The 22,348-nt window shown below is 44.5% G+C and overlaps 1 protein-coding gene across 3 annotated transcripts in view; it reads right to left on the bottom strand.

The window, feature by feature from the left end:
- The window catches only part of LOC129851408 (chemokine-like protein TAFA-2), a 150,770-nt gene that overhangs the window by 104,404 nt on the left and 24,018 nt on the right, over positions 1–22,348 (bottom strand). The window contains exon 2 of one of the 3 annotated variants that reach the window (XM_055917921.1): positions 18,715–18,850. The exons of the other annotated variants lie outside the window; for them this stretch is intronic. The gene's annotated coding sequence lies outside the window, so the exon portion shown is untranslated. The remainder of the gene's footprint in view (positions 1–18,714; positions 18,851–22,348) is intronic. 3 annotated transcript variants of the gene reach the window in all.

Raw genomic sequence — 22,348 nt, 5'->3', positions numbered from 1 at the left:
CTGTGCAGCCTCCGTATTGTCTTCCAGAGAGAAACGGGAGTGCTTCCAAAACATTCAGCACATGCATCACAAACACGCCCGGCAAAGTTCACTTCAGTTCAGACATGCAATGGGTGGTGATGACATCTAATCTACCTCCCACCTCCTCTCCTCCTCCCTCCATCACACAGACATCCAGAAAGTGACAAGACAAGCAGACAGTGTTTTCTCTGCTAGAGGTAGTGTGAAGCCTTCTTGTTGCGCGAACAGAGAAGTTGCTTAATTAATTGGCAGTGTCTCACCACGTCCTCTGCCAAACAGCAGCTATATAGCCCAGGCATCTGTTTCTCAGCCAGGAGGGGCCCATCTCTCCCATCCTCCTATTGTTTCCCTCCCTCTTTCATTTACTCATCCTAATTTCTTCTCAATCGGTTTCCCCTGGATGTACAGCCTCACTACTTTGTGTTCCTAATGACCTCAAGGCTATTCATTACCAGCGACACACTGAACATCTCAGCAGAACAAGACACAAAATGGAGCTCATTACCAGCGACACACTGAACATCTCAGCAGAACAAGACACAAAATGGAGCTTGCCATCATATTGTGATCTGTATTGATACAAAGGGAGATAAAGAAAAGCTTTTATATTTTGACAAAATGCTACACAAGGGCGTGAATACAGTATGTTCTTACATTGTAGCATGACTGAAGTAAGTACTGAGGGTTAGAAACTGTCAAAGGAGTTGGCCTTGCTTGAGAGAACATTTGATCTAGCCTGAGGTGTAGTGATTGACCTGAAGTAGGCATACTGCACGTCTGACAGGGAGACAGCTCCACAATGCCCCCATTGAAGGATCCTGCTGGGATGTTTCTATTTTGACTTCACAGAGAACACTTAGCTGTCAATGAGCTTCTGCCCTCGTCTTTCAACAAGAAGCTCTGGATGTTTCACAGCTCTAAGCGTGTCTCTTTTACTGAAAGCACAATTAGTCAAACTGCCAGGTAGCCCGATCTCGCCATTCGTTAATCAATGATGGATCTGCCCATTTTGTCCTTTTTTACTCCCACCTATACTTGGGGTTTGACCATCTCTTAACACTCAGCCATACACTTTGATTGACTATCCATGCAGTATACTCCTGCCCTGGCTGTCTACAGCTGAAAATCCAGTGGTCCAGCCAGCCCTGGCCGTCCAGAGAGGCTGAGTGAGGCTGCCGTCTTAAGGGGATTGGACACAGTCACACTCCTCAAGACAAGTTCCACTGATCCATGAATTGAGTCTAAACCACAGATCAGTGGACAACATTAGGACTACAGCAGCTTCCTTTCTATGAACAGGACTGGGAGAGCTGGGGAGTGGTGGAAAGAGAGAGAGAGAGAGAGACATTCATACAGTACTTCAACTATTGGGATATTGTTAAAACACTGTACATAACTAATAATATAACATTTGGAGACGGCCTTATTCCTTTGAAACCTTTGTGAGTGTAATGTTTACTGTTCATTTCTGATTGTTTTCCCGTTTGTTTATTGTTTTTCATTTGCTTTGCAACATAATTTGCTTTGCCAATAAATCCCCTCTCATTGGATTGAGAGCCGGGGGATGGGGGACTGCGGGGCGGGGGGCGATTAAGGGCAGTAGGGGTTCAATTATCCCCATTTCCTGCTGATACAGCCGCCACTTCTGATTGGAGAGCTGGACGATCTCACCTTCTTAAATAAGCTAATGAGTATTTGTTGGAAGATCATTTCAAACAAGGGATGATTTTGTATTATTACATGGAATGGCAAGCTGTTAGAGAATAGTAAACATTTGATTATGCATAATTACATGGGGAGTGTGAGCAGACTGCAAAAAGAGAATTACAGATATTTCCAAACATTGTTCAAAAACCCTCAATCCCAACAGAAATGTTGTCATTATAAACAAATAATAAGCTCCCTTATATTCTAAGTAGTGTTCAACTCAACTCAATTTCCCTGTCTCGCTTAAATGTGATGTGTATCTGTCTGTCTCTCTCTCTATCATCTCTCACTCACCCATGCTGTCTGTCTGTCTCTCTCTCTCTCTCTCTACCATCTCTCACCCATGCTGTCTGTCTGTCTCTCTCTCTCTCTACCATCTCTCACCCATGCTGTCTGTCTGTCTCTCTCTCTCTACTCTCGTTCACCCATGCTGGCTGTCTGTCTCTCTCTCTCTCTCTCTCTCTACTCTCCCTCACCCATGCTGTCTGTCTGTCTCTCTCTCTCTCTCTCTACTCTCTCTCACCCATGCTGTCTGTCTGTCTCTCTCTCTCTCCTCTCTCTCACCCATGCTGGCTGTCTGTCTGTCTCTCTCTCTCTCCTCTCTCTCTCACCCATGCTGTCTGTCTGTCTGTCTGTCTCTCTCTCTCTCCTCTCTCTCACCCATGCTGTCTGTCTGTCTGTCTGTCTGTCTCTATCTCTCTCTACTCTCTCTCACCCATGCTGTCTGTCTGTCTGTCTGTCTGTCTCTCTCGCTCTACTCTCTCTCACCCATGCTGTCTGTCTGCCTCTCTCTCTCTCCTCTCTCTCACCCATGCTGTCTGTCTGTCTGTCTCTCTCTCTCCTCTCTCTCACCCATGCTGTCTGTCTGTCTGTCTGTCTGTCTGTCTGTCTGTCTGTCTCTCTCTCTCTACTCTCTCTCACCCATGCTGTCTGTCTGTCTCTCTCTCTCTCTCTCTACTGTCTCTCACCCATGCTGTCTGTCTCTATCTCTCTCTCTACTCTCTCTCACCCATGCTGTCTGTCTGTCTCTCTCTCTCTCGCCTCTCTCTCACCCATGCTGTCTGTCTGTCTCTCTCTCCTCTCTCTCACCCATGCTGTCTGTCTGTCTGTCTCTCTCCCTCTAATTTATTTTTAATTTTTATATATATATATTTTTTTACCCCTTTTTTCTCCCCAATTTCTAGTAGTTACTGTCTTGTCTCATCGCTACAACTCCCGTACGGGCTCGGGAGAGACGAAGGTCGAGAGCCATGCGTCCTCCAAAACACAACCCAACCAAGGCGCACTGCTTCTTAACACAGCGAGCATCTAACCCGGAAGCCAGCCGCACCAATGTGTCGGAGGAAACACCGTACACCTGGCGACCGTGTCAGCGTGCACTACCCCCGGCCCGCCACAGGAGTCTCTAGTGCGCAATGAGACAATGAAATCTCTACCGGCCAAACCCTCCCCTAACCCGGACGACGCTAGGCCAATTGTGCGTCGCCCCATGGACCTCCCGGTCGCGGCCCGGCTGCGACAGAGCCTGGGCTCGAACCCAGAATCGAACCCAGAATCTCTGGTGGCAAGGCTAGCACTGCGATGCAGTGCCTTAGACCCTCTTTATTCTCTCTGAATCATGCTGTCTGTATGTCTGTCTCTCTATTTTACACACAAAACACACATTCACTATACACACACACACACACACTCACACGCAGGTTGAAAAATCATTTCAGACAAACTTCCATGACTCTGGGATGACGACGGGCCAGTTCAAACAGCTTCTGGATGTTTGGAAACAGAGAGTGGCAGGGAAAGCATGCAGAGCTGGATTTGTGCTGTGTATTTAGAAAGCTATTCCTGAGGGGAAGGCAAAGAGCAGCAAAGCTCAAACAGAGCCACAGAGTCATTATTTTTAGTCCTGTTTACTGTGGGGCTGTTGGAACGTACGCCCTTCTCCTCCCTAGGAATAGAGAGAGAGAGAAAAAGAGAAGAGAAATGGAACAGGCCCCTAGGAGAGCACACACCATTATAAAATCAGATGCAACATAATTATAATCAGTTCAGTTCATTTTACAGCGCAGAGATAAAATCGCAAAAATAGACATTGTAAGGGAATAAAATGGGCTTAGTGTTTCAGGATGAACGTTTATCGTAATTCTGTTTATAAACCAGAGGTTGGAACCTATTCAGGGAACAGGACCGAAAACCAGAAAATAACTACTTTTTTAAATAAATCTTCTTATGGCTGGGGGCAGTATTGAGTAGCTTGGATGAATAAGGTTCCCAGAGTAAACTGCCTGCTACTCAGTCCCAGAAGCTAAGATATGCATATTATTAGTAGATTTGGATAGAAAACACTCTGAAGTTTCTACAACTGTTTGAATGATGTCTGTGAGTATAGCAGAACTCATATGGCAGGCAAAAACCTGAGAAAAAATCCAACCAGGAAGTGGGAAATCTGAGGTTTTAGGTTTGCCTATCAAATATACAGTGTCTTTGGGGTCATATTGCACTTCCTAAGGCGTCCACTAGATGCCAACAGTCTTTAGAACCTTGTTTGATGCTTCTACTGTGAAGAATGGGGGAAGGAGAGCTCATTGAGTCAGGTGTCTGGCATAAACTGATCACGCGTGCTCCCATGAGAGCGACCTGCGTTCCATCGCATTTCTGAAGACAAAGGAATTCTCCGGTTGAAACATTATTGAAGATTTATGTTAAAAACATCCTAAAGATTGATTCTATACATCGTTTGACATGTTTCTACGAACTGTAATGGAATTCTTTTACTTTTTGTCTGACCTGCTCAAACCTCAATTTGGATTTTGGAACTAAACGCGTGAACAAAAAGGTATTTGAGGTATTTGGACATAAATACCTAAAAAAAAAAGTATTTGAGGTATTTGGACATAAATTATGGACGTTATCGAACAAAACAAACATTTATTGTGGAACTGGGATTCCTGGGAGTGCATTCTGATGAAGATCATCAAAGGTAAGTGAATATTTATAATACTATTTCTGACTTCTGTTGACTCCACAACATGGCAGATATCTGTATGGCTTGTTTGGGATCTGAGCCCTGTACTCAGATTATAGCATGGTGTGCTTTTTCCGTAACGCTTTTTTTTTAATCTGACACAGCGGTTGCATTTAGGAGAAATTTATCTAAAGTTCCATGTATAATACTTGTATCTTTTATCAATGTTTATTATGAGTATTTCTGTAAATTGATGTGGCTCTCTGCAAAATCACCAGATGTTTTGGAGGCAAAACATTACTGAACATAACGCGCCAATGTAAACTAAGATTTTTGGATATAAATATGAACTTTATTGAACAAAACATACATGTATTGTGTAACATGAAGTCCTATGAGTGTCATCTGATGAAGATCATCAAGGTTAGTGATTAATTTGATCTCTATTTCTGCTTTTTGTGACTGGAAAAATGGCTGTGTTTTTCTGTGACTAGGTACTGACCTAACATAATCGTTTGGTGTGCTTTCGTCGTAAAGCCTTTTTGAAATCAGACACTGTGGCTGGATTTACAACAAGTTTATCTTTAAAATGGTGTAAAATACTTGTATGTTTGAGGAATTTTTATTATGAGATTTCTGTTGTTTGAATTTGGCGCCCTGCACTTTCACTGGCTGTTGTCAAGTCGATCCCGTTAACGGGATCTCAGTCATAAGAAGTTATTAAGGAACAGAAAAGGAACCTGGAACGAAAGTCATCCATACTGTTCCGGAACAGAACCGTCATTTTAAAAGCATGGGAACCGGTTAATACTGTTATTTTATGATGCCTTTTTTCTAGTCCCACAACAAAACGCATCAAAGCACCAATGCAAAGTCCTTACTCTGTCACTCAGAAACTTATTACAGTGTCTGCTTGCAAACTGAACATCTTTTCCTGTGTGTGTTTAGGGTACCTGCCCCTCCCCCTTCAAAGCATAGGCTACTGTACTGATGTTACATGTGTGATTCAGAAGACAGGGAGAGAGCTGTTTGATTAGATAGAGAATAGTGGATTAACTTATTCAATGCTAGTTAAGGATACTATAGGCCTAGTTATCACGTTGGATTTATTAACTACAAAAAATATAATGATTCTGTGTTCAGAACGAAACGATTGGAAAAGTTCCAACCCCTGTATAAACTCCACTCTTCCCATTGCATCACATGATAACTCATATGTGCTGTGTGCTGCCACACCTAGTGGATGTTTGTTTTTACAGAACATGAAAGAAAATAGTAGAGATCCACCACAAAGGTACCACTGGATGGGTTTCAGGTTGAAAATGCTCCTTCATCATCTCTGGCCCTGAGTTCTCCCTGCAGTGCCTGTCAAAGCGCCATTCACAGAGGATCCACCTCAGTATAACAGCACCAGAACAAAGGCAAGCTGGCAATGACATGAATGATCTATCACACTCAACCACCTGCTTCCCAAAAGCAGGCCATTTAAATTCCACATCTGCTCCGCGCCGCCCTCCACAGACACTGAAACACTGCAGAATACACACACACACACACACACACACACACACACACACACACACACACACACACACACACACACACACACACACACACACACACACACACACACACACACACACACACACACACACATGCATACAGTCACAGACACACACACAAACACACACAGCAGAAAATTCTCTGATGCCCAATCCAACCTCATTTTCAGGTCATGGTACAGTAAGCCGTTTGGAGAGAGTCACATGTCTAGGGCTGGTGATCTCCTGGGAGATCCCTGGAGGTCACTGACGCAAGGCTACACAGACCAACCCCGGCCCATGGTGACCACAGACCACCAGATTAATCTCCAACAGACTCCGGCCACCTGTCTGCTCTCGGCCCACTGACTGGACAACCAGACACCAATCCCAGTGGTGCTCTCCCTCCTCCATTCGCTTCCCACTGTTTGGTCATCCATAGGGAGGGTATTACAGTTATTTATCGCTTTGGTACTATTTTCACAAGTACAGTGCCTTCAGAAAGTATTCATACCCCCATACCACACATTTTGTTGTGTTACAGCCTGAATTCAAAATTGATTAAATAGATGTTATTTTATTCACACATCTACACACACTACCCCATAAATAAAAAAGTGAAATCATGTTTTTAGAAATGTTTGCAAATGTATTGAGAATGAAATACAGAAATATCTAATTTCCATAAGTATTCACACCCGAGTCAATACTTTGTAGAAGAACCTTTTGCGGCGATTACAGCTGTGAGTCTTTTGCACACCTGAATTGTATAATATTTGTCCATTATTGATTTTTTAAATTCTTCAAGCTCTGTCAAGTTGGTTGTTGCTCATTGCTAGACAGTCACTTTCAAATCTTACCATGGAGTTTCAAGTAGATTTAAGTCAAAACTGTAACTCGGCCAATTAGAAACATTCACTGTCTTCTTGGTAAGCAACTCCATTGTAGATTTGGCCTTGTGTTTTAGGTTATTGTTCTGCTGAAATGTGAATTAATCTCTGTGTCTGGTGGAAAGCAGACTGTACCAGGTTTTCCTCTAGGATTTTGCCTGTGCATAGCTGCATTCCGTTTATTTTTTATCCTGAAAAACTCCCCAGTCCTTAACGACTACAAGCATACACATAACATGATGCAGCCACCACTATGTTGGAAAATATGGAGAGTGGTACTCACTAATGTGTTGTTTTGGAATTTCCACAAACATAACTCTTGTATTGAGGACAAAAAGTGAATTGATTTGCCAAATTTGTTGCACTACTACTTTAGTGCCTTGTTGCAAACAGAATGCATGTTTTGGGCTTAGTGACTCAATACATGTCTGCTTTAACTTTTCATTAATTTGTAAAAAATGTTATCACTGTCAGAGAAGGCTTAATTGTTGCCTTGTATGTTTTATCTAGTCCCAGTAACAGGGTGCTAGTAGTGTATTGCAATAGAGAACTGTGTCTGAACTTTCTAGAGTGGAATGACGGTGATTTGAAAAGCAGCTCAGAAAGTTCAAAACAATCGAATGAGTGAGTTAATGTTATCTACATAGCCTACAAACCAACAGATTAAAGGTAATTATTGCTGTTTCTACAGTAGATGCCACAAAAGATTACCTTGTGGGTTGTTTATCCTGATTCTGAGTTTTATCATATGTATCCATGTGTGCTAACCCTAGCATCACGCAATTAGCAACCCTAGCATAACGCAATTAGCAACCCTAGCATCACATAATTAGCAACCCTAGCATCACGCAATTAGCCAACTAAGTTGGTTGCCTTTGATCAAGCTACCAGAGTATTTTCCTTTATTTTGAGAATGTGATTCAGGTTTTTGTCAAATGTAAACCTAGGTATGTTAATACCCCCAAAGAACTATCAGAGAATAACTATTGTTATGTGTGATGTAGGAAAAAAATCAGCTTGTAACTGAATTTTGTTGTAGTTGGCTTCATTGAGCTAGTAAGTCACCACGTTTTGGTAGTCCGATGCCAATGTGAGACTGCAGTCATTTATTTTTGCTGTAAGTTGGTTTCCTAAGCTAGTTCTTTAGGAAAAGTAGAGATATTGTACCAGATCTGGAGTAATTGTGGATAGAAGTTCACTGATACGTTATATTGTTTTTTTCTATGCATGATTTTGAGAGACCAGACCCACAGCAAGCCATTGAACAGCGCCTGTGGGAGTGGAACCACAGATCCTTGCGTTCATCATCACTGCTGCTACTTTCCCCCCATTCATAAACGAAAGTGGACAATCGGACAACAGATAAACTTATTAAGAGATCTCCAACATTCGTTCACTATAACACACTACCTGGGTAGATGTTTTACTGGTTTCTTTCGGTACTTTGACGTGAACAGCTCTCCACCTCCTAAAGGGACAGTACTAACATACTGTAGCATCAAGGGCTGTTATTGGACTTGGGCTTGACCTTAGGGTTTCTATTTTTATGTGAAGTCTTTTTTTGTATTAGCATTTATTATTTTCTTGAAGTGCACTAATCTACGTATTAAATAAATGGCAGCTATATGTGTTCTATTTCCAGAATAGTCTAATTTAGCTTTGATTAGTGTGTTCTATCTGTTTAAGTCATCTAAACACACGTTACATAAAAAACTAACATCATTCCATGTTGACATTATGGGGTATTGTGTGTAAACTAGTGACAAACAATCTAATTGAAATGCATTTTAAATTAAGGCTGTACTTCCACAACAACATGTGGAAAAAGTCAAAGGTATGAATACATTCTGAAGGCACTGTATGTGGTGAATTCTTCAACCTCTTAGTACACAACTCCAAACTGGTAAACACTTGTAAAGCAGCCAGTCTTGCATTCAAAACCTTTCACTGTGCATTCATTTTGTTTGTAGACATATGTTTACTGTGAAATATAATGAGTACATTGGTTTAATCACCAAAACACAACATAATGATATCTTCTCAATGTAGTACTTTTAACAACCAGTTAATACAAGAGCAGAACATGTAAAATACATGTTTCAGAAGTACTGTATTTTACAGTACATTACACTGTTTTCACATTAGGCAATACACTTGCACTACCCAATAAAATTGACTGAACATCACATTTCTATAATTTCTATCCCATGTCTGATCAAAGGTGTGATCCTTGAAGACATCTTTCACAATGTAATCAAATTAAAGAAATTAAAGGAACATCCTGTTTAGCAGGCACTAGGCCTGTCTTGAGCATTTGGTCATAGGCTCTCATTGAAATCACAGTAAATATCGTCATTGTTCATGCACCAGGGGTAAAACCTTTTGGCATGGCAAATCCACTGCCTGGATTGAAATCATTGCATGCCTCATCCATGGCCTCAAGGAGCGTGGTGGGGATGGCAATCATACAACTTCCACCCGTATTGTAATTGTGTATTGTATTTTAAAGTACTGTATTGTAGGCCTCCCGAGTGGAGCAGTGGTATAAGGCATTGCATCGCAGTGTTGTGGTGTCACTACAGCCTGGGGTTTGATCCCAGGCTGTGTCATTACCGGCCGTGACCGGGAGTCCTTCCTATATATCCTTCCTGTTTGGCCCTGTCCGGGGGTTTCTTCGGATGGGGCCACAGTGTCTCCTGACCGCTCCTGTCTCAGCCTCCAGTATTTATGCTGCAGTAGTTTATGTGTCGGGGGGCTAGGGTCAGTTGGTTATACCTGGAATACTTCTCCTGTCTTATCCAGTGTCCTGTGTGAATTTAAGTATGCTCTCTCTAATTCTCTCGTTCTCTCTTTCTCTCTGAGAACCTGAGCCCTAGGACCATACGTCAGGACTACCGGGCATGCTGACACCTTGCTGTCCCCAGTCCGCCCGGCCTTGCTGCTATTCCAGTTTCAACTGTTTCTGCCTGCGGTTACGAAACCCCTACCTGTCCCAGACCTGCTGTTTTCAACTCTTAATGATCGGCTATGAAAAGCCAACTGAGATTTATTCCTGATTATTATTTGACCATGCTTGTCATTTATGAACATTTTGAAAATCTTGGCTCTCTCTAATTTTCTCCTTCTCTCTTTCTTTCTCTCGGAGGACCTGGGCCCTAGGACCATGCGTCGGGACTGCCGCCCGTGGTGACTCCTTGCTGTCCCCAGTCCGCCTGGCCTTGCTGCTATTCCAGTTTCAGCTGTTCTGCCTGCGGTTATGGATCCGCCACCTGTCCCAGACCTGTTGTTTTTCAACTCTTAATGATCAGCTATGAAAAGCCAACTGAAAATTATTCATGATTATTATTTGACCATGCTTGTCACTTATGAACATTTTTGAACATCTTGGCATAGTTCTGTTATAATCTCCACCCGGCACAGCCAGAAGAGGACTGGCCACCCCTCATAGCCTGGTTCCTCTCTAGGTTTCTTCCTAGGTTTTGGCCTTTCTAGGGAGTTTTTCCTAGCCACCGTGCTTCTACACCTGCATTCTAGCTGTTTGGGGTTTTAGGCTGGGTTTCTGTACAGCACTTCGAGATATTATCTGATGTACGAAGGGCTATATAAAATAAAATTGATTGATTGATTGATTGATTGAGTCCTATAGGGCGGAACACAATTGGCCCAGCGTCGTCCGGGATAGGGCAGGGTTTGGCCAGGGGGGGCCTTTACTTGACTCATTGTGCTCTTTTGGCAGGCCGAGCGCCTGCAGGCTGACTTCGGTCGTCAGTTGAATGGTGTTTCCTCTGACACATTGGTGGGGCTGGCTTCCGGGTTAAGCGAGCGGGTGTTATTAAGAAGCGTGGTTTGGCGGGTCTTGTTTCGGAGGACGCATGACTCGACCTTTGCCACTCCCAAGCCCGTTGGAGAGTTGCAGCGATGAGACAAGATCTTGATCATGAAATTGGGGGTAAAAAGGGCGTAAGAACGAAAAAAATATACAGTACCAGTCAAATGTTTAGACACACCTACACATTCAAGGATTTTTCTTTATTTTTACTATTTCTCCATTGTACACTGCTCAAAAAAATAAAGGGAACACTTAAACAACACAATGTAACTCCAAGTCAATCACACTTCTGTGAAATCAAAGTGTCCACTTAGGAAGCAACACTGATTGACAATAAATTTCACATGCTGTTGTGCAAATGGAATAGACAAAAGGTGGAAATTATAGGCAATTAGCAAGACACCCCCCAAAACAGGAGTGATTCTGCAGATGGTGACCACAGACCACTTCTCAGTTCCTATGCTTCCTGGCTGATGTTTTGGTCACTTTTGAATGCTGGCGGTGCTCTCAATCTAGTGGTAGCATGCACATTTGTGGCCTGCTGGAGGTCATTTTGCAGGGCTCTGGCAGTGCACCTCCTTGCACTAAGGCGGAGGTACCGGTCCTGCTGCTGGGTTGTTGCCCTCCTACGGCCTCCTCCACGTCTCCTGATGTACTGGCCTGTCTCCTGGTAGCGCCTGCATGCTCTGGACACTACGCTGACAGACACAGCAAACCTTTTTGCCACAGTTCGCATTGATGTGCCATCCTGGATGAACTGCACTACCTGAGCCACTTGTGTGGGTTGTAGACTCCGTCTCATGCTACCACTAGAGTGAGAGCACCGCCAGCATTCAAAAGTGACCAAAACATCAGCCAGGAAGCATAGGAACTGAGAAGTGGTCTGTGGTCACCACCTGCAGAATCACTCCTGTTTTGGGGGGTGTCTTGCTAATTGCCTATAATTTCCACCTTTTGTCTATTCCATTTGCACAACAGCATGTGAAATTTATTGTCAATCAGTGTTGCTTCCTAAGTGGACAGTTTGATTTCACAGAAGTGTGATTGACTTGGAGTTACATTGTGTTGTTTAAGTGTTCCCTTTGTTTTTTTGAGCAGTGTAGAATGAAAACTATGAAATAAAATATATGGAATCATGTAGTAACCAAAAAAGTGTTAAACAAATGAAAATATATTTTAGATTTTAGATTCTTCAAAGTAGCCACTTCATGAGGTAGTCACCTGGAATGCATTTCAATGAACAGGTGTGCTTTGTTAAAAGTTAATTTGTGGATTTTTTTCCTTCTTAATGCGTTTGAGACTATCAGTTGTGTTGAGAAAAGGTAGGGGTGGTAAATGTGTTGTGATGAAACTGGATCTCATGAGGACCTCCACAGTGCTCAGTATATGTGGGAACACCTTCAAGACTGGAAAAGCATTCCAGGTGAAGCTGGTTAAGAGAATGCCAAGAGTGTGCAAAGCTGTCATCATAGCAAAGGGTGGCTACTTTGAAGAATCTCAAATATGAAATAAAATATTTATAACACTTTTTTGGTTACTACATGATTCCATATGTGTTATTTCATAGTTTTGATGTCTTCACTATTATTCTACTATTATTCTATCTATCTATTATTGTTTTACTGTAGAAAACAGTAAAAATAAAGAAACTCCTGGAATGAGTAGGTGTGTCCAAACTTTTGACTGGTACTGTTTATATTGTATTGTATTTATGTATTGTGGCTCAGTTCACAAGAACATGGCACTAGCAACACCAGCGTTGTGTGTTTGATTACCACCGGGGTCACATAGCCAAAGTGGACTGTTGTCTCCTATATAAATGGCATATATTACAGTATTACGGTACTGGATTGGCCAAATGTAATTTTAGTACAGCAATGTTTTGAGTTTTGTACTAAGAGCTGTGAAAATATACCACATGTGAAAATATACCACATACTTGTGAAAATTGCACCAAAGCTATTGAAAAAAAACTGTATATTTGTGCTGTGCTATGGTCAGTACAGGATCAGAGTTTGCTGTGTGTGTGTCTATCGTGTTTGTATCCACATAGTTGTGAGTGTGTGTTTGCTTGGGCTGAAGCTGTTTTATTTCAGCTTGCTTGTTGAGTTAGGTAGAGAGCCAGGAGTCCGACTAGGACTTGTTGAGTTAGGTAGAGAGCCAGGAGGCCGACTGTGACTTGTTGAGTTAGGGAGAGAGCCAGGAGGCCGACTGTGACTTGTTGAGTTAGGGAGAGAGCCAGGAGGCCGACTGTGACTTGTTGAGTTAGGGAGACAGCCAGGAGGCCGACTGTGACTTGTTGAGTTAGGGAGAGAGCCAGGAGGCCGACTGTGACTTGTTGAGTTAGGTAGAGAGCCAGGAGGCCGACTGTGACTTGTTGAGTTAGGGAGAGAGCCAGGAGGCCGACTGTGACTTGTTGAGTTAGGTAGAGAGCCAGGAGGCCGACTGTGACTTGTTGAGTTAGGGAGAGAGCCAGGAGGCCGACTGTGACTTGTTGAGTTAGGGAGAGAGCCAGGAGGCCGACTGTGACTTGTTGAGTTAGGGAGAGAGCCAGGAGGCCGACTGTGACTTGTTGAGTTAGGGAGAGAGCCAGGAGGCCGACTGTGACTTGTTGAGTTAGGTAGAGAGCCAGGAGGCCGACTGTGACTTGTTGAGTTAGGTAGAGAGCCAGGAGGCCGACTGTGACTTGTTGAGTTAGGGAGAGAGCCAGGAGGCCGACTGTGACTTGTTGAGTTAGGTAGAGAGCCAGGAGGCCGACTGTGACTTGTTGAGTTAGGGAGAGAGCCAGGAGGCCGACTGTGACTTGTTGAGTTAGGGAGAGAGCCAGGAGGCCGACTGTGACTTCTTGAGTTAGGGAGAGAGCCAGGAGGCCGACTGTGACTTGTTGAGTTAGGGAGAGAGCCAGGAGGCCGACTGTGACTTGTTGAGTTAGGGAGAGAGCCAGGAGGCAGACTGTGACTTGTTGAGTTAGGGAGAGAGCCAGGAGGCCGACTGTGACTTGTTGAGTTAGGGAGAGAGCCAGGAGGCCGACTGTGACTTGTTGAGTTAGGGAGAGAGCCAGGAGTCCGACTGTGACTTTTTGAGTTAGGTAGAGAGCCAGGAGGCCGACTGTGACTTGTTGAGTTAGGTAGAGAGCCAGGAGGCCGACTGTGACTTGTTGAGTTAGGGAGAGAGCCAGGAGGCCGACTGTGACTTGTTGAGTTAGGGAGAGAGCCAGGAGGCCGACTGTGACTTGTTGAGTTAGGGAGAGAACCAGGAGGCCGACTGTGACTTGTTGAGTTAGGGAGAGAGCCAGGAGTCCGACTGTGACTTGTTGAGTTAGGTAGAGAGCCAGGAGGCCGACTGTGACTTGTTGAGTTAGGGAGAGAGCCAGGAGGCCGACTGTGACTTGTTGAGTTAGGGAGAGAACCAGGAGGCCGACTGTGACTTGTTGAGTTAGGGAGAGAGCCAGGAGTCCGACTGTGACTTGTTGAGTTAGGGAGAGAGCCAGGAGGCCGACTGTGATTTGTTGAGTTAGGGAGAGAGCCAGGAGGCCGACTGTGACTTGTTGAGTTAGGGAGAGAGCCAGGAGCCCGACTGTGACTTGTTGAGTTAGGTAGAGAGCCAGGAGGCCGACTGTGACTTGTTGAGTTAGGGAGAGAACCAGGAGGCCGACTGTGACTTGTTGAGTTAGGGAGAGAGCCAGGAGTCCGACTGTGACTTGTTGAGTTAAGTAGAGAGCCAGGAGGCCGACTGTGACTTTTTGAGTTAGGTAGAGAGCCAGGAGGCCGACTGTGACTTGTTGAGTTAGGTAGAGAGCCAGGAGGCCGACTGTGACTTGTTGAGTTAGGGAGAGAGCCAGGAGGCCGACTGTGACTTGTTGAGTTAGGTAGAGAGCCAGGAGGCCGACTGTGACTTGTTGAGTTAGGGAGAGAGCCAGGAGGCCGACTGTGACTTGTTGAGTTAGGGAGAGAGCCAGGAGGCCGACTGTGACTTGTTGAGTTAGGTAGAGAGCCAGGAGGCCGACTGTGACTTGTTGAGTTAGGTAGAGAGCCAGGAGGCCGACTGTGACTTGTTGAGTTAGGGAGAGAGCCAGGAGGCCGACTGTGACTTGTTGAGTTAGGTAGAGAGCCAGGAGGCCGACTGTGACTTGTTGAGTTAGGGAGAGAGCCAGGAGGCCGACTGTGACTTGTTGAGTTAGGGAGAGAGCCAGGAGGCCGACTGTGACTTGTTGAGTTAGGGAGAGAGCCAGGAGGCCGACTGTGACTTGTTGAGTTAGGTAGAGAGCCAGGAGGCCGACTGTGACTTGTTGAGTTAGGTAGAGAGCCAGGAGGCCGACTGTGACTTGTTGAGTTAGGTAGAGAGCCAGGAGGCCGACTGTGACTTGTTGAGTTAGGGAGAGAGCCAGGAGGCCGACTGTGACTTGTTGAGTTAGGGAGAGAACCAGGAGGCCGACTGTGACTTGTTGAGTTAGGGAGAGAGCCAGGAGTCCGACTGTGACTTGTTGAGTTAGGTAGAGAGCCAGGAGGCCGACTGTGACTTGTTGAGTTAGGGAGAGAGCCAGGAGGCCGACTGTGACTTGTTGAGTTAGGGAGAGAACCAGGAGGCCGACTGTGACTTGTTGAGTTAGGGAGAGAGCCAGGAGTCCGACTGTGACTTGTTGAGTTAGGGAGAGAGCCAGGAGGCCGACTGTGACTTGTTGAGTTAGGGAGAGAGCCAGGAGGCCGACTGTGACTTGTTGAGTTAGGGAGAGAGCCAGGAGGCCGACTGTGACTTGTTGAGTTAGGTAGAGAGCCAGGAGTCCGACTGTGACTTGTTGAGTTAGGGAGAGAACCAGGAGGCCGACTGTGACTTGTTGAGTTAGGGAGAGAGCCAGGAGTCCGACTGTGACTTGTTGAGTTAAGTAGAGAGCCAGGAGGCCGACTGTGACTTTTTGAGTTAGGTAGAGAGCCAGGAGGCCGACTGTGACTTGTTGAGTTAGGTAGAGAGCCAGGAGGCCGACTGTGACTTGTTGAGTTAGGGAGAGAGCCAGGAGGCCGACTGTGACTTGTTGAGTTAGGTAGAGAGCCAGGAGGCCGACTGTTGAGTTAGGTAGAGAGCCAGGAGGCCGACTGTGACTTGTTGAGTTAGGTAGAGAGCCAGGAGGCCGACTGTGACTTGTTGAGTTAGGGAGAGAGCCAGGAGGCCGACTGTGACTTGTTGAGTTAGGTAGAGAGCCAGGAGGCCGACTGTGACTTGTTGAGTTAGGGAGAGAGCCAGGAGGCCGACTGTGACTTGTTGAGTTAGGGAGAGAGCCAGGAGGCCGACTGTGACTTGTTGAGTTAGGGAGAGAGCCAGGAGGCCGACTGTGACTTGTTGAGTTAGGGAGAGAGCCAGGAGGCCGACTGTGACTTGTTGAGTTAGGGAGAGAGCCAGGAGGCCGACTGTGGCTCTGAGGAGACTGCTGAGGCTATTTTAATGAGGGTGATGAATAGGTGTGTCTGAGCTCTCTGCCTGACACCACAGAAGATGCTTCCAACAGGCCTTTTCAAACTGAATCTAAAGCCCCAAAATACTACTATATCCACCCCAATACACACACACATCTCTGTTAAGAGAGAAAATACATAAAATGCATGAAACTTTAGTCTTTTTGTCAGAGTAACCGAGAGAGAAAGAGTGTGGCCAGCTCTATACCACTGTTCATTAGCAATGAACAATCATTATTATATTTCCTACCTTTTTAGGGCAGATTTATTCTCCTTAGTGGTTGGAACACTGGACCACTGCAGTGTCACAGACTATCCTGTCAGGATCGTCCGGTTACATCACAGAACAAAACATGCTCTTTGAAAAGGACACGCTACTGTAAGCAAGCCTTCCCACATCAAGCTTCAAGCTTCCAGAAGCTCTAGTGACGCTTGGGAAGATGCCTTCAGATTAGAACCATCACCATGATATGAGTGTCCATGTCAGTCTAGTTCCACCACCAACACTCTATTCCATTCCCAGCGGTGCCTTAGGGCCAAAGGTTTAGGCCAGGCTCTGTCAGAGATGGATCCAACTCCTTCAGCTCCTCCTCAAGCACCATAAAGTCCACACACACTGTCAATGAGATGAACCACTCTACTCCAGATTTCTCCTTAGCTGGACCTCCCCATTCGAAAACAATGGGACTGTCAGCCGGTGGAACAGTGGCCCTTTAATTAATCTCCCAGGATTATGGAATTGGGCTGTTCCCAAACTGTTAATAAAGGTAGGATGAACTAACTGTACATCTTTGCATAAGGACTGACAACATGTGTCTTCCATTTGGCCTCTCTTCAGCATGGATTACAGTGTTGAGCACTGCACATCTTATTTCATCATCAAAAATAAAGTGTGACGCTTTATGTACCAAAAACCTGCGTAGGATGGCTTTATTAAACCGTTGAGAGCAGATTAGAGATCTAAATGACAGAATTTACACTCAGTGCTTAAAAAACGATAGATTATCAGTGTTTAAAAACGAGGGCTATTCTGGGTTGAAAGTCAAATGAATGGGGGAGCGTGTCCAGAGCTGGAAGCCAACATCTCTGAGCTAAAGATCCATCTGAACGTTCTGTGATGTGGACGTGTGCCACAAAAATAAATACTGCTATGGTTATTTACATTTTGGCAGGTCCTTGTGTTCTGCAATGTGAATCAGCACAGAAAGACATACTGTAGTTAACACACAGTATGATATCTTGACCTGTTGTCAGTAAAGGTAGCTTCAAGCACCAAAATAGCATCAAATGTAACATTATTTATTAATGGCAATATCCATTCTGAAATCCCCTCTCATTATAAGGTTCCTGCATCATAAGGCCTGGTACTCCTCTCCTATTATAGGACTGAATGATAAAAGCACTGATGGTTGTAATGAGACAATCAGTTCACACACTTCATTAATTAGACTACCTTCACAGGAAGAGTAGCAAGATGTTCAATCACCCACATGCATGCAGTAGTCCCCACCCAGCCCAGACTTATTTCCCTGTTTAATGCTGTAGTTTTCTTCTCGCCTCCATTGGCCCTTGTTTTGTCAGCATGTGTGGGGGACTAAATAATTGCCTCTATATTTCCTGAATAGATTTTTTGCACAGTTCTAACACAGTGGTCAGGCATGCACTGAGGGGTCCGTGTCAGCCTTCTTCCCGTAGGCTTTGTGTTTCAAAGCAGCGCACACACAGACAGACACACACACTCACACAGACATACACACACTCACACAGCATCCCCGACAGTCTCTTTACTGTGTTTTAAAAGCAGAACCCTTAGTCGCATTCAGACTAAAGGCAGCGGCCCCTCTTTCTTCTCAGTCTCATTATGGGGGCCAACGTTACGCATACAATGTTACCCAAACCCTTGTAGAAAATACCTCTTTGGGTGTGATCAATGGTTTTACAGATATGCACCCTAAACCTCTACTGTAAACAGTATAATTTGTGTCGATAATCAAGCCAACTGTTACTAAGAGAAGACATTGTTAATGTTGCTGTGGTGATCCAGAATCGTATTTGACACACTACACCAAGTTCCTTCCTGTAGTCTTTATTTGACCTTCCGTTCAGCCTCCTTCACTTTTAATCTCTATGGGAAAGAATTAGTAAGTGTGGCCCTTAGCCTCCTCCTCAAGGTCCAGTAACCACCTTCATACCAGACTGACAGGGGGAGGGATGTAGGACCTGGCTCTTGGGGAACAAAAGGAGGGCAGTAAGCGTACCAGAGAAAGAAAAAAATAAGAAAGAAAGAACCTATCCACTGACACTCCTGTAGTCTTACCATCGCTGAAATTCCTCTCTTCCAATCTCACCCCTCATTGTACAGAGAGGCCTGGGTTCCCTTGAGGTTTGAGGGATGAACACACTCTACAGAACAGCATCACGACATTACACCTCCGCTGAAACCCCTCATCCCTCTGTCGGGGAGAGAGACAGGACATGGTAACAGAGGGAGGGAAACAGGAGAAAGAGAGTGCTTTAGTGAAGGAGAGTTGGGGCATCGACTGTGGCATTAATTAATGAGAGGCCTGGCAGCGTTCATACAGACACACTCTGCTCGGGTGTTACCCAGGGAGGAGGGGGCCACCATGGGGGACATGAATAATTGAAGCCCCTGCTTTAAAAGTTTAAATGAATTAGGACTGGGGAGGGGGGGGTTAAAGACATGCAGGGAGAAAACATCTCAATTATGTTGGTAATTATGGAAGTTGGAGGGGCTGTGGGGTGTTGCGGAGTGTGTGGTGGGCTCACTGTGGTAACACCTTACTATTCCACTTCAATAACTACCCCCCAAAAAGCTTGTACTGGTTCCCACTTAATTAGCAGTTTTTACTTTTTGGGGTGAACAAGTTCACTTCCATATGCTTCCTTTAAAGATGTATCAGAACCTGCTTGGTGAATTATCACAGCCAAAACTTTAATCTGATATCTTTTCTACCCATATTTTATCTAGTGGGAACAGACACCTTGATGGATAATCAATTACTGTCAATGTTGCACTTGTATGCAAATGCAGATGTGGTTGAACTTGAGTCTTTCTGATATAAATGTAACAAAAACTTGGTAAAAAAGGAGCATTTATTGACAATCCATGCTGAACTCCGCTGAACTCCGACAGGAGGTTGATAACAGACGGAGAGGAGAACCCACTGCCCTTTTGAGTGACAGCTGCTTTCCACTATACTGACATCCACATAGAAGAACAGAATCAGGAAGAAGTAAAAACATATGCGTTGTCTTTCTCCAGAGAAAGAAGAGGCTCACGGTTGCCTTACGATAGATCCAGTGCCTTGAACTCTGAGAGTAAACACTGATCATACTGTGAACACAGTGACACTGAAGATACTAGCAGGCCTCACATGCTGGGCTTACACAGGGCTGGGGAGAGAACAGAGAGAGGGACCTACGGGGAAGATGAGAGGAGATATCCGGCTTCTATGATGTTGGCAGCCTTCTCTAAGCTGCCAAGCCGAGCACTGCCTCTCCCTCTCCTATTTCCTCTTCATTTTCTCCTCCCTTTTGCCCTTCTCTCACTCCAAAGTCCAAAGCCCAAGAGAAATTAGTCACCTGCACACTGTACAAAGAAAGCTGAGGCAATGAGTGAGAGGGAGCGAGAAAGAGAGAGAGAGAGATCGAGAGAGAGGGAGCGATAAAGAGAGAGAGAGAGAGGGAGCGAGAGAGAGGGAGCGAAAGAGAGAGAGAGGGGGAGCGAGAGAGCGAGAGAGAGGGAGCGAGAGAGAGGGAGTGAGAGAGAGAGAGAGCAAAGGAGAGAGAGAGAGAGGGAGCGAGAGAGAGGGAGGGAGGGAGAGAGTGAGAGAGAGTGAAAGAGAGAGAGAGAGTGCGCAAGAGAGAAAGAGAGAGTGAGAAAAATATGTATGTTTTCCCTTGGATGGCTCATAATTCTGCCCTGGTTCTGGAAATTGATACCAGTCAAAAGTCTCTGAAGCCCTAAAAAGGACGTATCAGAGTGTCAGAAGATTTTAAAGCTGAAGTTGAAAAAATTGGGTCTCAAGGAAAAAGGCAAGAGCTACAGACGGGACCGGGATAAAGTCCCTTTAGGCTGTAGCTCAGTAATTATCATGTAAATAACAAGTCACAAAAACAAAAGAAAATGATGAGTATTTTTATCATGTAAACGCCAATTTCTATATTTGCATATGCATTATTGAGATCAAACCTTTAGCAAGTTCTTCATATATATCTTTCGGCAGATGAAAGAATCTGGAGAAAGAGTCCATATTTTCCATCATTGTTATTATAAACATTTCTAAAGCATAAGGCCTTGTCTGTCCTCCTTGATTGTAAACCTATCAAGTACCTACCTCATATATTCAATTTAAGTGATAATGCCCGAGAAGCTGGTGTTTGGAGGATATATCGGCATGGGTGATGTTAGGCTCGAGGCGAAGTCTGGTAACCCTTTCAAATAATGATTTATATATTTTCATTAAAAACCTTATTTTGATTAATTTATTCATACTATTTCATCCTTCCACAAGATATAGTCCCGAGACAAATCTAGGGTTGCTACCCAAGCCGGCTAGTCGTTCGTTCTATCGGTTCGGTTGCCAGAGATGCGACCCAGTTGTTAAGTCTTTTTGTTCTGTATCTATAGACCCAGTCGTTTGTTCTAAATGTTCTATTGCCATACTGGCTGCCAACGTTCTTATCCCTTGCTTGCTAGTTAGCAAACTATGGCTAACTTACAGTCACGTCAAACAGTGCAGCCAGAATAACAACAAAGTAGCTGCAATTGCATTTGTTTAAGCCGTTTTCTAGTGACATTTATTTGGATACATCTATAACAATGAGCTAATGAGGCGCGATTTCACCTGGCATAGAAAATGTGTGCTCTCTTGTCAGGACACTGTTGTTCAGAGGAGCTAGCCAACAACACAGCTAACACAATCACTTCAAACTGGAAAGACTGCAAACTAGCTGCATTTTGTTTCATTTCACCTGTTTTCTATTGATATTTCATTGTATATATCCATAAGATTTGGCTTGGCACCTAAAACTCTCACAAACTTCTACAGATGCACAATTGAGAGCATCCTGTCGGGCTGTATCACCGCCTGGTACGGCAACTGCACCCCCCGCTACCGCAGGGCTCTCTAGAGGGGGGCGTGGTCAAGCTACCTGCCCTCCAGGACACGTACAGCACCCAATGTCACAGGAAGGCCAAAAAGATCATCAAGGACAACAACCACCTGAGCCACTGCCTATTCACCCCGCTATCATCTAGAAGGTGAGGTCAGTACAAGGGCATCAAGGCTGAGACCGAGAGACTGAAAAACAGCTTCTATCTCAAGGCCATCAGACTGTTAAATAGCCATCACTAGCACATTAGAGGCTGTTGCCCTATATACATAGACTTGAAATCACTGGCCACTTTCATAATGGAACACTAGTCACTTTAATAATGTTTACATATTTTGCATTACTCATCTCATATGTAGATACTGCATCTTAGTCTATGTCGCTCTGACATTGCTAGTCAAAATATTTATATATTATTAATTCCATTCCTTTAATTTTGATTGTGTGTATTGTTATTGTGTATTGTGTGTACTGTACTGTTGGATCTAGAAACACAAGCATTTCGCTTCACCCGCAATAAGATCTGATAAACACGTGCATGTGACAAATAAAATGTGATATGATTAGATTTTTTTATTTATTATGCTGATTCATGATTTCGACTGGCTGAGAAAAGCAGCCTGCCTGTCTGTCTCATCCTGACTCCCGATGTCACGTTCGTCGTATGAACCGGACCAAGGCGCAGCGTGGTATGCATACATTCTTTATTATAATAAGAATGAACACTGAACAAACTAACCAAAATAACATAACGGCACGTGAAGCTATACAAAACGAGTGCTGACAGGCAACTACACATAGACAAGAACCCACGA

This window comes from Salvelinus fontinalis, chromosome 3 (assembly GCF_029448725.1).
Source record: "Salvelinus fontinalis isolate EN_2023a chromosome 3, ASM2944872v1, whole genome shotgun sequence".
Classification (NCBI taxonomy): Eukaryota; Metazoa; Chordata; class Actinopteri; order Salmoniformes; family Salmonidae; genus Salvelinus; species Salvelinus fontinalis.
Note: the sequence above shows the minus strand (reverse complement) of the source record. Positions and strands in the feature narration are given on the sequence as shown.